Source organism: Hyperolius riggenbachi, chromosome 2 (genome assembly GCF_040937935.1).
Source record: "Hyperolius riggenbachi isolate aHypRig1 chromosome 2, aHypRig1.pri, whole genome shotgun sequence".
Lineage (NCBI taxonomy): Eukaryota > Metazoa > Chordata > Amphibia > Anura > Hyperoliidae > Hyperolius > Hyperolius riggenbachi.
In genome coordinates, this window is record NC_090647.1 from 369,699,518 (window position 1) to 369,713,340 (window position 13,823).

Consider the following 13,823-nt stretch of genomic DNA (forward strand, 5'->3'; position numbering starts at 1 on the left):
TTATGCGGACAGTCAATAGCGTCGGGTTTCTATGGTTACCCGGCGTTGTTTCACTGATGACGCGGCCGTGTCATATCCGTTCTCTGCGGCGCATCACTTTCGGTTTTCCCGGCGGTTTTAGGGTATAAGTGCGGCCTATTTTCCTTCGTACTTCAGCCTCTTCTGAAGCGGGTCGTGCCCGCGTGGTGCACTAAGGCTGTCTCTCGGGTGTCTCTCTCCTCTCCTTTGGCAGCTTGGACGTTAATCCCGTTATCTTCTTGCGTAAGTACCGCTGTCACTTTTCCATCATCTTTGCGTTCAGCACTTTACTTATTTATTTATTTATACATATGTATTATTAATATACAAATTTGCTTCACAGGTGTTCTAATAATAATTGTATTACCTATTTCGAAGTGCACAGCCCAACAAATCAATTACAACCACAAAAATATCTGTGTCAATGTGAATTAATAAATTATTATTGCTGCAAATATACAAAAAAGTATCAAAAAATATAAATATATACCAAATTCATGTGTTCCCTTACAGAACAATAGTGCAAATCACGTGGAACAATAAAGTGCTAAAGTCCATACTGTGCAAATAAGAATTGCCAGAATGCTGTTGCAAACACAATATTAATACAAAGATAATGACAAACAAAGGTGCACGGTAGTGCTAGTGCTTACCAAGTGTATGTGGCTGCTGCATATGGAGAGAACGGGGGAGACGCCTTGCGCGTTCGCAGCGTGTGGCTGCTTCTATGGAGGCATGGTGCATTTCTTTACACAACTATCATTGCACAGACAGTGTGTCATGTATTGTTTCTGCTGCTATAGGGATTTCCAATAACAATTGGATTAAGGAAGGGATTTTAACATTGTTTTTAACTATTTGTTGTGTTTGTATGGATAAGTCCTTTAATAAAGATTTTTTGCTATGTATTGAGATGACATGAGTTGTGATTGAACGTTTTAGTAGTCTTGGTACTGGGCTTCTTTTCTTGTATGGTAAACTGTCCCACTCACAATCACAGTATCACAGAAGTACATATAGGCCTCAATTCTGGTAGGGTTATCATACAAATTACCTCATGTGAGGTAATTTACCTCATGAGGTAATGACATTTAGCAATTCTGGTAGGTTTTAGTCATGTTTTACCTCATGAGGTAAATTATGAGGCCATTTATGAGGTAATTTACCGAAAATAGTTATTCTCATGGAAATTAGGGGGCATGTTAGCACATAATTTACTGATCAGTTTAAAGGTGGCCACACACCATACAATTTTTTAAATATCTGTTCAATTTATGAATTGCATTCAATTTTTCTGACTGATTGTAACATTTCAAAAATATGACCAATGTACCACACACATATGTAAAATTTTCCCCCAATTATGATACACATGATTGGAAACTCTGACAAAATTGCTAGGGTATGTGCATTAATAAATTAACAATCTAACACACACCATACAATCTTTAGAAAGATTGAAGAAACATATCTGGCATTCCGGATCGATAAAAATCGCAGAAAACGGGACATACGATCGGATTTTTCAGTCGAACGAAAAAAAAGCTTTTGATTTCTTCGGGAGATCTGATAGTTTTTATCGAATTGCCGTAAAATCTGAACATTTTATTGTATCGTGTGTGGCCACCTTAAGACCTGCCTGTACCTGGAGGTAAAACCAATTTATATGCATTTTGCAGTTTTTAGTAGAGTTTCTATTGCTGTTTTAGTGTCGTTCCTATTCAGACTGTGTAATAGAAATGAATAGTAGAAATAAAACCCAAAATATTTACTGGATTTTTTTTTTAATAAGGGATGCCTATAAATATACTTTTCATAGGTTGCTACATAATCAAATATACCTTGCCCCCTCAAAAAAAAATCTTCCAAAGACTATTCTAACTTATAGAAGACAGTTAAAGACTACTATTATTTATTTACTGCATGCTTACCACTGAAATACCTCATGTTTTACCTCACTTTATGCATTTACCTCATGTTCGGAAATGGAGAAAAATCTTTCAAAATTGCTAAAAAAAAAAGAGGAAAATACCACATGAGGTATTTTACCTTCAAAAAATTTTTTTACCTCACGTAGCCACAAGAATTGAGGCCATAGTGTGCTAGGAAGGAAACTGGAAAAAAAACACAAACATGCAAGCATACAAACAACAAACAAAAATCTCAACAATAATAATGTATTTAATTTACTTTCAAATTACTAAATATATACATATAAAGCATTGTTACCTTTATTACATAAATAATTTCCTGTCTGGGAAGTCTTGCTGGCATTTTTGTGGCTTCTTCACTTTTACTTTGAAATTCCTTGTGCATGCTGAGTGGACACTTATGGCTTTGTTTTCTGACTAGAAAGGGGCAAATACATTTTGCATACATTGTGAATGTTGTGTAAACTTTACGTGAAATCATTTGCAACAGTAATTATGTTTGTAATTGTAAAATGTAAACAAAATCTCCTGTAATTGAAATTAAAGGGGAACTGAAGAGAGAGGTATATGGAGGCTGTCATGTTTATTTCCTTTTAATCAATACCAGTTGCCTGGCAGCCCTGCTGGTCTATTTCTCTGCAGTAGTATCTGATTAAAACCAGAAACAAGCATGCAGCTAGTCTTGTCAGATCAGACTTATAAGTCTGAACCACTGAAACACCTGATCTGCTGCATGCTTGTTCAGGGGCTATGGCTAATAGTATTAGAGGCAGAGGATCAGCAGGGCTGCCAGGCAACTGGTATTGTCTAAAAGGAAATAAACATGACAGCCTCCATATACCTCTCTCTTCAGTTCCCCTTTAAGCCATTAAGATCTTTACTACCAACCAACAACTAAGCACGAATGACATCAAAACGTATGTTAACAGTGAAGAAAACATGAGCAACTTACTGATCCACATAGCATGGCGTTGCCAACAAGACATTCACTAGCACTGGAGAATTATGACTAGGTGGCAATAAAATAAGAGAAGGTAACTAAGATGATAGGAAGCTGCTTGCTCTGCATTAAGTACATAGCCTAGCTCTGTGTCCGTTCAGCAGCAGGGGTCGTGGGGTCTATAGTTATGTGGGTGCCACCCTGGCTGATACTCGCCCCTTGGTTCACTGCAGAGGAGAAGCTGGTACATACAGACTAGAGCCTGGCAGAAGAATGAGGCTCCCCATTGGACTGCAAAAGACCAAGGGGAATCCTCCTTAGCAACAGGAAGGTTTCTCGTTGGTTCATGGTGGATCAATGAAAATCCTCCCTGTTGCTACTGAGAATTGGTCTGTTAAACAAATGGGGAGCCCCATGCTCTTGCCAACTACCAGTCTGTATACATTGGCTAGTGGCGACTAGATGGAGCAGGGGTGTCTGCAGTGGCAGTGGATGGCAGCAGGCAAAGCAGATGTAGTGGATGCAAAATGGCAAGTAATGTAAATGACAAGGATTACATGCAACAGAGAACAATGCCATGAGGATGTTCGTCCACATGTCTGTTATCTAAACTTTAAAATATTGAAATTAAATGATACAAAGAAATGGGCAGAGCAAAATCATGTCTCACATTGAATGAGCTTGCAATTCAATGTTAACATTAGGTTTTGTGCAATATATATGCAGTATGAAATAGAATTGCAATTCATTCAAAATTAAGGAATCACCAGAGGTGAAATTTGTTCCAGCTAGTATTACTTCACGATAAGTTTTTAGAACACCATGGCTATGCGATCAATGAATTATTGATATCAACATTCCAAATAAATTCTAGAGATTGTTTCATAACTTAATAAAATATACAGAATTTGATTTCTATATATGCATTCTCAATATATTACAATAGAAGACTGATCATAAATGAAAAACCAATACAAGAACAATGAAGAGAAAGGAGTCTGTAGTTCTTTTTAAATATTTATTTCTTTATTTTGATAATTTACCTCTGAAATAGTGGCTTACTCTGTCACTGACAAGAGTGATTAAGAGGCTCGTTTCTCAATTTGTATTCAGAATGCAGCAAAGTGTAAAAATATGGAGTAAGCTTATAATGGAGGAGACTCCCTCCAGTGGCTAAACAGAATATCAAAAGTGATGTTTAATCAGAGCAAAAGGAAAAAAAAAAGAAAAGCAATGTTTTTTTTTTTACTTTCTAAATAAGCTTGTTTGTTATTCATTGGCTCAACAATAAAGAATAAAATAAGAATTGCTTGGGTAACAGAGATCATTTTTTTCATTCCATGGATAATTCTTGATAATGACCACAAACATAGATAAACTATAATAAGAAGTGGGTACATCTTATAACAGGGACAAAAGAAAGAAAAGGTTTTTTTTTGTGTGTGTGGGAAAAGTACCATATTTTCCTGCTGATTCTCACTTTATGTTTTTGGTAACTCATCTTAAAGCATGATTAAAAGGATAACTATACCTATAGTAAACATCCATAAAAAAAGTCTCCAAAAGTTGACCTTTACTTGAATGAAAAACTGATCAAAATTGTGTGTTTTCATTTTGTAACTGGTAAAGCGTTGGTTAAAATTTCACTAACAAAAATATCTGGAATATGTCTAAAAAATAAATAAATACAAAGATCATCAGGAAATAAAACCTCAGGAGATGAAGCCTCTTCAACTCTAAACTGAGGAGACTCTTAAAGAGGAACTCCAGTGAAAATAATTCACTAAAAAAAAGTGCTTCATTTTTACAATAATTATGTATAAATGATCTAGTCAGTGTTTGCCCATTGTAAAATATTTAAATCCCTGATTTAGATTCTAACATTTATCACATGGGGACATTTTTACTGCTGTCAAGTGATGTAGCTGCTGCTTGCTGTTTTGGCAGTTGGAAACAGCTGTAAACAGCTATTTCCCACAATGCAACATGGTTCACAGACAGGAAACTGCTAAGAGTACGTACTCAGAATTTCTTTGTGAGAGGGGTTTTACCACAATATCAGCCATACAGCGCCCCCTGATGGTCTGTTTGTGAAAAGGAATAGATTTCTCATGTAAAAGGGGGTATCAGCTACTAATTGGGGTAAAGTTCAATTCTTGGTCGGAGTTTTTCTTTAAAGCTGTGCACATGCATGTGATAACCATCCACTGAAACAGCTGATAACAAACTTTTCAGCTGCTGATTGTTATGTGTATACAGCGGCTGCTAATCAGTCTTGATTTTGAGTGGTCAATCACTGGCCAATTTTACCACCTCCATGTAGCATGATAGACAACAGATTTTGAATACTATGAACAGATTTTGTAGGCAAGTTTCATACTACATGGAAGTGGTAAAATTGGCCAATTATTGGCAAATCAAAATTGGATGTGTGTACCAGGCTAAAATCTAGTACAGACTGTTGAATTATGATTGGCCAATCACTGACTAATTTTACCACCTCCGTGAAGTAGGATGGTCAACAGATGTTGAATACCTTGATCAGATTGTATAGTTAAACCCTCATACTACATGGTGATAAAATTGGTCAGTGATTGGCCAATCGTAATTGAAAGTGTGTACCAGGCTTTAAAGTACACCTGAAATGGTAGGGATATGGAGGTGGCCATATTTATTTCCTTTTAAACAATACCAGCCGCCTGGCTGTCCTGCTGATCTCTGGTTGCAGTAGTATCTGGATCACATCTGACAAGCATGTGGCTAATCCAGTCAGACTTCAGCGTGAAACATTTGATATGCATGTTTGTTTAGGGTCTATGGCTTAAAGTTTTGACAAGACAAAAAACATTTATATTGCGCTTTTCTCATGGCAGACTCAAAGCACCAGAGCTGCAGCCACTAGGACACACTCTATGGGCAGTAGCAGTGTTAGGTGCTGGCTTACTGAACAGGCAGAGCCAAGATTTGAAAACTGGTCGCCTGTGTCAGAGGCAGAGCCCTTAAGCATTACACTATCTAGCCACAATATTAGAGGTAGAGACTCAACAGGACGGCCAGGCAATGGGTAGTGTACAAAGGGAAATAAACATGACAAACAACCTCCATATCCCTATCAGTCAAGGTGTACTTCAGTTACCTGTAGCATGAGTGATTGTGTCATGCACTCTTATTACTTATTTGGCAATGTTCATATTTTGTATGTGAAAAGTGGGGGAACAATGTCAATATATGAAAATGGTGATTATAAATAGGGATGAGCAAAATTGCCTGTGACATTATCATGCAAAAATTAGTCGAAAATATGCTTGTTCTACGAATTTCCAGGAACATTCTTGCAAATATATTAAGGTCGATGGCACCACATTTAGTGTTTAATAGCAAAGCCCCATACATGCTAAAATAGCTAGGTATGTTAAAACAATGGCAACAAGGGGTCAAAAAAGACCTTTAATTTGCAAGTGCTGGTAGCAGGGATCGATGTTTGCGACCGCTTTTTATTGCTCATCGGGCCAAAAGGCTTAACTGCTAAGCGTATATATTGCCCTCTGATGTATCTAAGGGTAACAATGGTTACTTTGCATATATTCAGCAGTGATGCACTGGGAGACATTTCGGAGCGCACTCCAACCTGAATTATCGCAAATTCTTTCTGTTTTAAGAAAGCAAACTTTTGTTTTTTTTTAGCATTTTAGTAAGGGGGCTTTTAGGACCATTGTAGCCCCTTACACACTCCAATGAGTTCTGGGTCACCATGAGCTCGCTGGTTAGTCTGTGCCTCTCGGATTCACAAGCCCTACTCCATAGAGCCAAATTAATCCATGCCATGCACTGATGAGGATCAAACAATCCGAAACAGTCTGTATGCATATTGGATTATTATGGCTCTGTACAAATTAACAAGCTGACACATCATTGCATTCCAGTGGTTCTGGAGGTGTGTTTAGCTTCTAAAGGCTCATACACACATCAGACCATAGTCTTTTGAAAATGAAAGATCACAGACCAATTTCACCCCCTTCCATGTAGTATAAGAGCCATACCTTCACAGTCTTTTCTATGGAGCTGAACTCCCCATCAGAAAAAAAATCTTTGCTAGATGCTGCACACACAGATGCTGTACAGACACAAAAGATCAGTATCTGCAAAAGATCTGTTCCTTCCAAAGATCCGTTCCTGCAAATTGCATTCATAGTCTATGAGATCTGCAGATCATCATACACACCTTGTTTAACTGACATTCATCTGCAGATCAGACAATCATCTGCAGATCTGAAAATCCATCCTGGTGGATCTGATCTGCAGATGAATGTCTGTTAAACAAGGTGTGTATGATGATCTGCAGATATCATAGACTATGAATGCATTTTGCAGGAACTGATCTTTGGCAGGAACAGATCTTTTGCAGATACTGATCTTTCGAATGTCTACAGCATCTTTGTGTACAGCATCTTGCAAAGATTTCTGTCTGATGGGGAGTTCAGCTCCATAGAATAGACTGTGTAGGTATGGCTCTCATACTACATGGAAGGGGGTAAAATTGGTCTGTGATCTTTCATTTTCAAAAGACTATGGTCTGATGTGTGTATGTGGCCTAAGGGTAACAATGATTAATTTGCATATATTCAGCAGTGATGCACTGGGAGACATCTCAAGCTCACTCCAACCTGAATTATCACAAATTCTTTCTGTTTTAAGAAAGCAAACTTTTGTATTTATATATATGTCCATTGATGTATAATTTGTCCAACCTTTCTTGGTAAGTGAGACCTTGCATTCCTCTGATTAATTTAATTGCCGGTCTTTGTACCTGTTCTAGTATGTTAATGTCATTCCTATAGTGTGGTGCTCAAAACAGTTTCCCATACTCCAGATGTGGGCTTACAAGTGATTTATACAGAGGGAGTAGTATACTAGCATCTTGTAATTTTATTTCCCAGTTTATGCATCCCAAAATGTTATTTGCTTTAGCTGCTGCTGTTGCTTGGTACTGAATATGGTTGCTTACCTTGTTATCAACTAGTATTTCCAGGTCTGATGTTCCCAGCTCTGTGTCATTTAACTTTTATGGTGTTCTTCCATTGGCACATCAAAGGTGCTTGGCTTTCTGTCTGCCCATATGGCCATGCTGACGAGATCCTGTTGCAAAATGTCACTACCCTGCTTAGTGTTTCTAATTCTGCATAATTGTGTATTATTTGCAAAAATAACATTACTAAATATTTCATCTACTAGAACATTATTAATTGAATTGTTCTAGCTACTAGATAATTAATAATTGAATTAAATAGGATTAGACCTACCACTTACTCTTGCGGGACCCCACTGCTAACATTTTACCATTTTTAATAAGATACTTTTATCAACAGCCTTCTGTCCCTTAAAGGGGAACTGAAGAGAGAGGTATATGGAGGCTGTCATGTTTATTTCCTTTTAGACAATACCAGTTGCCTGGCAGCCCTGCTGATCCTCTGCCTCTAATACTATTAGCCATAGCCCCTGAACAAGCATGCAGCAGATCAGGTGTTTCAGTGGTTCAGACTTATAAGTCTGATCTGACAAGACTAGCTGCATGTTTGTTTCTGGTTTTAATCAGATACTACTGCAGAGAAATAGACCAGCAGGGCTGCCAGGCAACTGGTATTGATTAAAAGGAAATAAACATGACAGCCTCCATATACCTCTCTCTTCAGTTCCCCTTTAACCATCTATCTATCCATGTGTACATAATTTCCTTAGTCCCTGTATCCTCAACTTCGGTCCCAGGCTACTGTGGGGACTTGTGCCATCTACGTATACGGCTTTCACAAGTTCTAAATTTGAATTCCTCCTTTCATAAAAGCTCAGCATGTTGGTGAGACAAGAACTGCCTTTAGTAAACCCATGTTGATAAGCTAAATTAAGATTATTCTGTACTATAAAGTCTTGTATAGCATCTCTTAGAACAAAGCAGATAATAATTTGTATGAGTTAATTTAGGCATGGCTATATTTTGGCTACCTAACATCTTGCTACGTAATTCTATATAATAAAACTCCTGTGTCCCTGTGCCCTCCTGTGTCCCTGTGTCCATGCGTTTTGCCTAGCATGCAGGCACCAGCATGTGGGCAGACTTGGGACAGCAGAGGACCAGTGCAGGGGGGCAGGGGTGCATGTGCGCTTAGCGATGCACGCACGTTGAGTGTTGGACCGTGGCGGTTGTGGCGACTGACAAGCTGGTCCTGCCAACACCGATCATTTCCAGCTGCAGACCTGCACACATTGGATTGCCCTGCTGTTTGCAGGCTCAACCGATCCTGCTGCCCTCCAATTGTTGCCAGCCGCAGAAGGGGGTGAGGGAGGAGAAGGGGGTAAGGGAGTTGCAGCCGAGCCCTAGTGCCCATTTTTAAATGGTCAGGCTTATTTCTAGTACTGATATATATGGGCACATGGCTACTTAAAGGATACCAGATGCCATTCTCCTGTATTTCTTTCCAGTCTTCTCAGCAAGTCACCACAAGTCAGATGACTCTCCTGACTTGTCTTCCCGACATACTATGCCGCGCATGCGCAGTATGTCCTTTCTGCTTACTTTCAGTATCAGAGCAGCGCTGCACTTATGCTGTGTTCCACTACACCGCCACCAAATTCACCCTGTGAGATCGACACTCACCAACAGCGATATGCCTGGATTACATAGGCCTTAGCACGCCTTTGGGGTATTTACAGGCTCCCCTCACCCTCGAACCTCCTGCAGTCTTTCTTATGCCAGCACTTCATCATAGGTCATGCAGTGTACCTCAACAAAAATAATACATCCTCATTGCACAGCGTATTAAAACCAAGTTAGCTTTATTAATTGTTTACACTCACATTTAGTGTGGTTTTGAAAAAGTCTGCGGAGTACATGAACGGGCTCCCTGCCATGCGACCTCCCGGGCTGGCAGCCGTGTAGATGTTAGTCGGGTCCCGAGCCGTCCTCTCCGCCGCTATGCCTCCTCTCCCCACACGCTCTCCAGCTTCCGCATAATGCTCCTCCCAATCGATTTCATCACTGACGTGACTCATTCAGGGGATCCCCTGAATGAGTCACGTCAGTGACGAAATCGATTGGGAGGAGTCATATGCGGAAGCTGGAGAGCGTGTGGGGAGAGGAGGCATAGCGGCAGACAGAATGGCTTGGGACCCGACTAACATCTACACGGCGGCCAGCCCGGGAGGTCACACCGGGGGGGAGCCAATTCATGTACTCCGCAGGCTTTTTCAAAACCACACTAAATGTGAGTGTAAACAGTAAAGCTAACTTGGTTTTAATACGCTGCGCAATGAGGATGTATTATTGTTGTTGAGGTACACTGCATGCAATATGTCCCGGTGACCTGTGATGAAATGCTAGCATAAGAAAGACTGCAGGAGGTTCGAGGGTGAGGGGAGCCTGTAAATACCCCAAAGGCATGCTAAGGCCTATATAATCCAGGCCTATCGCTGTTGGTGAGTGCCGATCTCACAGGGTGAATTTGGTGGAGGTGTGTTGGAACACAGCATAAGTGCAGCGCTGCTCTGATACTGAAAGTATATGAACAGGAGAACTACTCATTCTTAATACAGAAGTGAACCTTTAGAGACTGTGAATTCTGGTCTATTCTGAACCACAAAAAAGCCTTTGGAACTATTATTTATTGACTACATTAGTAATAAGTTTGATCACATTGATCTAAAAGGTCATATTGTCCCTTATAGGTGATTTATGGTGGTATATGTGACTCCTAGGGAGCTCAAGTGCTGCGTTATTGGTGTATAATGTCCTTTCTGCTTCCCCATGCCCGGCTGGCCATGAATAACGACATAGCAGTGTAACAGAAGGAGCGGTAAGTATAAGCTCTTACTCCCCTACCCACTACATATTAGGATTTCTTGACATCTGGGGCCATATGCAATTCACATTTTCTCCTGAGTTTTCTCCTAGGAGATAATTTTTCATCTTCAATTTAAATTAACTTTTTAGCACTTTGCAATGGGAAAAGTACCCAAAGTAGGTGAAAAAGTACTGTCAAAATTATTTTGAGAATTTGTTTGCTTTGTGGAACATGGCGCTGCGTAATATGTTGGCGCTTTATAAATACAATAAATAAATAAATGGCTACTTAACATATATATATATATATATATATATATATATATATATATATATATATATATATATATATATATATATATATATAGCACACTTGGCTATTTAATTTGCATATATTCAGCAGTGATGCACTGGAAGACATCTCAAGCTCACTCCAACCTGAATTATCGCAAATTCGTTCTGTTTTAAGAAGGCAAACTGTTGTTTTTCTTAGCATTTTAGTAAGGGGGCTTTTAGGACCATTGTAGCCCCTTACACACTCCAATGAGTTCTGGGTCACCATGAGCTTGCTTGTTAGTCTGTACTAATTTGTTTATTGTGAGGTACCTGGCTACTTAATTATTTTATCTAGAAGATTGTGCAAACTTAATATTTCTATTGGGCGGCATTAGACTACTTGAATCTTTTATCTGGCATATATCTATTTGATTATTTTATCTGAAAGCATGTGACTACTTTATTCTTTTATCTGGAAGCATGTGATTATTTATTTATTTAATTTTGAGGCACATGGCTATTTAATTCCAATGTCCAGGGCACCATGGCTACTCAATTTATGTATCCAGCGGCCTTTTAAACTCTGGTATTTGGGTAGCCCAGGTGATTGTTTCTAGTATCTGGGGACAACATATTTGTCTTAGAACAGTAAGTAGTGCAGCCTGCAGATAAAAGCCTTACTGCCTTTCTGGCAGTATTGAATTGTTGTAGTTTCCCAATTCTTGTTGGACTGAGATGTTGCAACTTGCCTAGGTGCCCTTTCAACCAATAGACAGGAAAGAGGAGAAACAAGGAGTGATCAAAAATTAATCGATCTTCTTGGGGTCCTGTATGCTCTTAATCCATATCCAGAGCTCAAACTAATTAGCTGTAATTGTGAGGGGAAAGGTTAATGTTAGGAGTGGAGATGAGGGTGGTTATTGTTAGGATAGGACAGGGGGAAGGTTAGTGTTGGGAGTGGAGAGGGGAGGGAATAGTGTTAGGAGTGTGTGTGTGTGTGTGTGTGGGGGGGGGGGGGGGGGGGTTAGTGTTCAGATAGGAGAGTGTTAATGGTCAAGAGGGGAAGGTTAGTGTTAGAATAAAGTACAAAGAGGGAATAAGAAGAGAGTTTTCCCCCAAAGTACTGTGTCAAAAAACGCTAACAGTGATAACAAATATATGTTTAGAAGGATGCTGTTTTTACGAGGGGGGGCAAACAATTTCAATTTTCCATAGTTGCCATATTACCCAGATACACCACTAATAAGATGAGCATTTAGAATGTAGTGATCATAGTGAGTAACACTGCTTGGTGAACAGCAAATTGGCTTATGATATCAGCTAATATAACATCATTATGATTCTATTCAGAAGTATGAATGAGGTTCTGCTGGCTAAATGATAGTATGGTCATTGATTACATAATTTACTTGATTGTTTAAAGAAATCAAAAGGTTGCTTCTTATACATTTACTATTAAAGCTTAAGTCAATATGTCTTTGTTCCATTCCTTCCATTTCCACTGTTAAAAATGAACAGTTGAAAAGAATGACTTATGCTGATATATCTCGGTGGTCTATCATGTGCATATTAGGCAGTGTATATGCAACAGCACATCTATTTTCTAGTTAACTAACCTTGATTGAAAGCTCGCTGAATCCATTATACCTATATATGCTTCTGCAGCTTTTGTTTGGATGCCATTAATTATTCCTACTTTTAATTTGATGTGCCCTCTGATCTTGACACGGAACAATCACATCTAGCAATGCTTTGAAGCAGGAGTAATGAATGATGTTTAAAGTCGTGTGAAACTTGGCTGCAGTTAAGCAGAAAATATTAAAGCCCAAGCTAACGTAAGAATATTAACTATGCATTTTGTACCTGGTGAATAATGATAATTGTGTTGTATTTAATATTTAACTTTAAAGTTATTTATTAATTTATTTTGCATTACACATTTCAAAGCACAGTCCCTGCAACAATAAATTACTGGTGATTTTCACCTTCTAGGAGGAGGAGGGGAGAACATGACTGCTTACTCTGCTTAAAGAGGAACTCCAGTGAAAATAACAATGAAAAAAGTGCTTAATTTTTACAATAATTATGTATAAATGATTTAGTCAGTGTTTGCCCCTTGTAAAGTCTTTCCTCTCCCTGATTTACATTCTGACATTGAATATCACATGGTAACAATTTTACTGCTGGCAGGTCATGTCAGTGGAAGTAACTGCTGCTTGCTTCTTTGACATCTGGAAACAGCTGTTATTTCCCACAATGCACCATGGTCCTGACATCACACTGTGGGAGGGGTTTCACCACAATACCAGCCATACAGAGAGCCATGCTGATCTGTTTGTGAAAAGGAAAAGATTTCTCATGAGAAAGAGGGTATCAGCTACTGATTGGGATAAAGTTCAATGCTTGGTTACAGTTTCTCTTAACTAGGTTTTCCAACTGACTAACAGTCTATGTAATAGATGTCAGTAACTAGATGTGCAGTTTAAGTGGAAATGGGGTTTGCACATTCCCCCTACTATTTGGATTGTGGTACTGTGATAGTAATGGGAGTTAAAGAGGAACTTTAAGTGCAGATTGAACTTAATTCAAATCAGTAGCTGATACTCCCTTCCCACAAAAAAAATCTTTACCCTTTCTTGAATAGATCATCAGGGGGCTCTGTATGGCTGATATTGTGGCGAAACCCCTCCCACAGTGTGATGTCATGACCATGATTCTGACAGTTTGCTGTCTGTGAATCTTGTTGCATTAAGGCTTTTTACAACTGTCAAGCAAGCAATAACTCCCTTTAGAACTCTCAGTAAATGAACATTCTGCACAGATCACC

General features: G+C 39.0%; 1 long non-coding RNA gene across 1 annotated transcript in view; it reads right to left on the minus strand.

Moving 5' to 3' along the window:
* Positions 1-13,823, minus strand: part of LOC137544488 (uncharacterized) — a 227,131-nt gene that overhangs the window by 62,970 nt on the left and 150,338 nt on the right. Inside the window, exon 2 of the long non-coding RNA XR_011025880.1 lies at positions 2,248-2,366. This is a non-coding gene — a long non-coding RNA (uncharacterized lncRNA). The remainder of the gene's footprint in view (positions 1-2,247; positions 2,367-13,823) is intronic.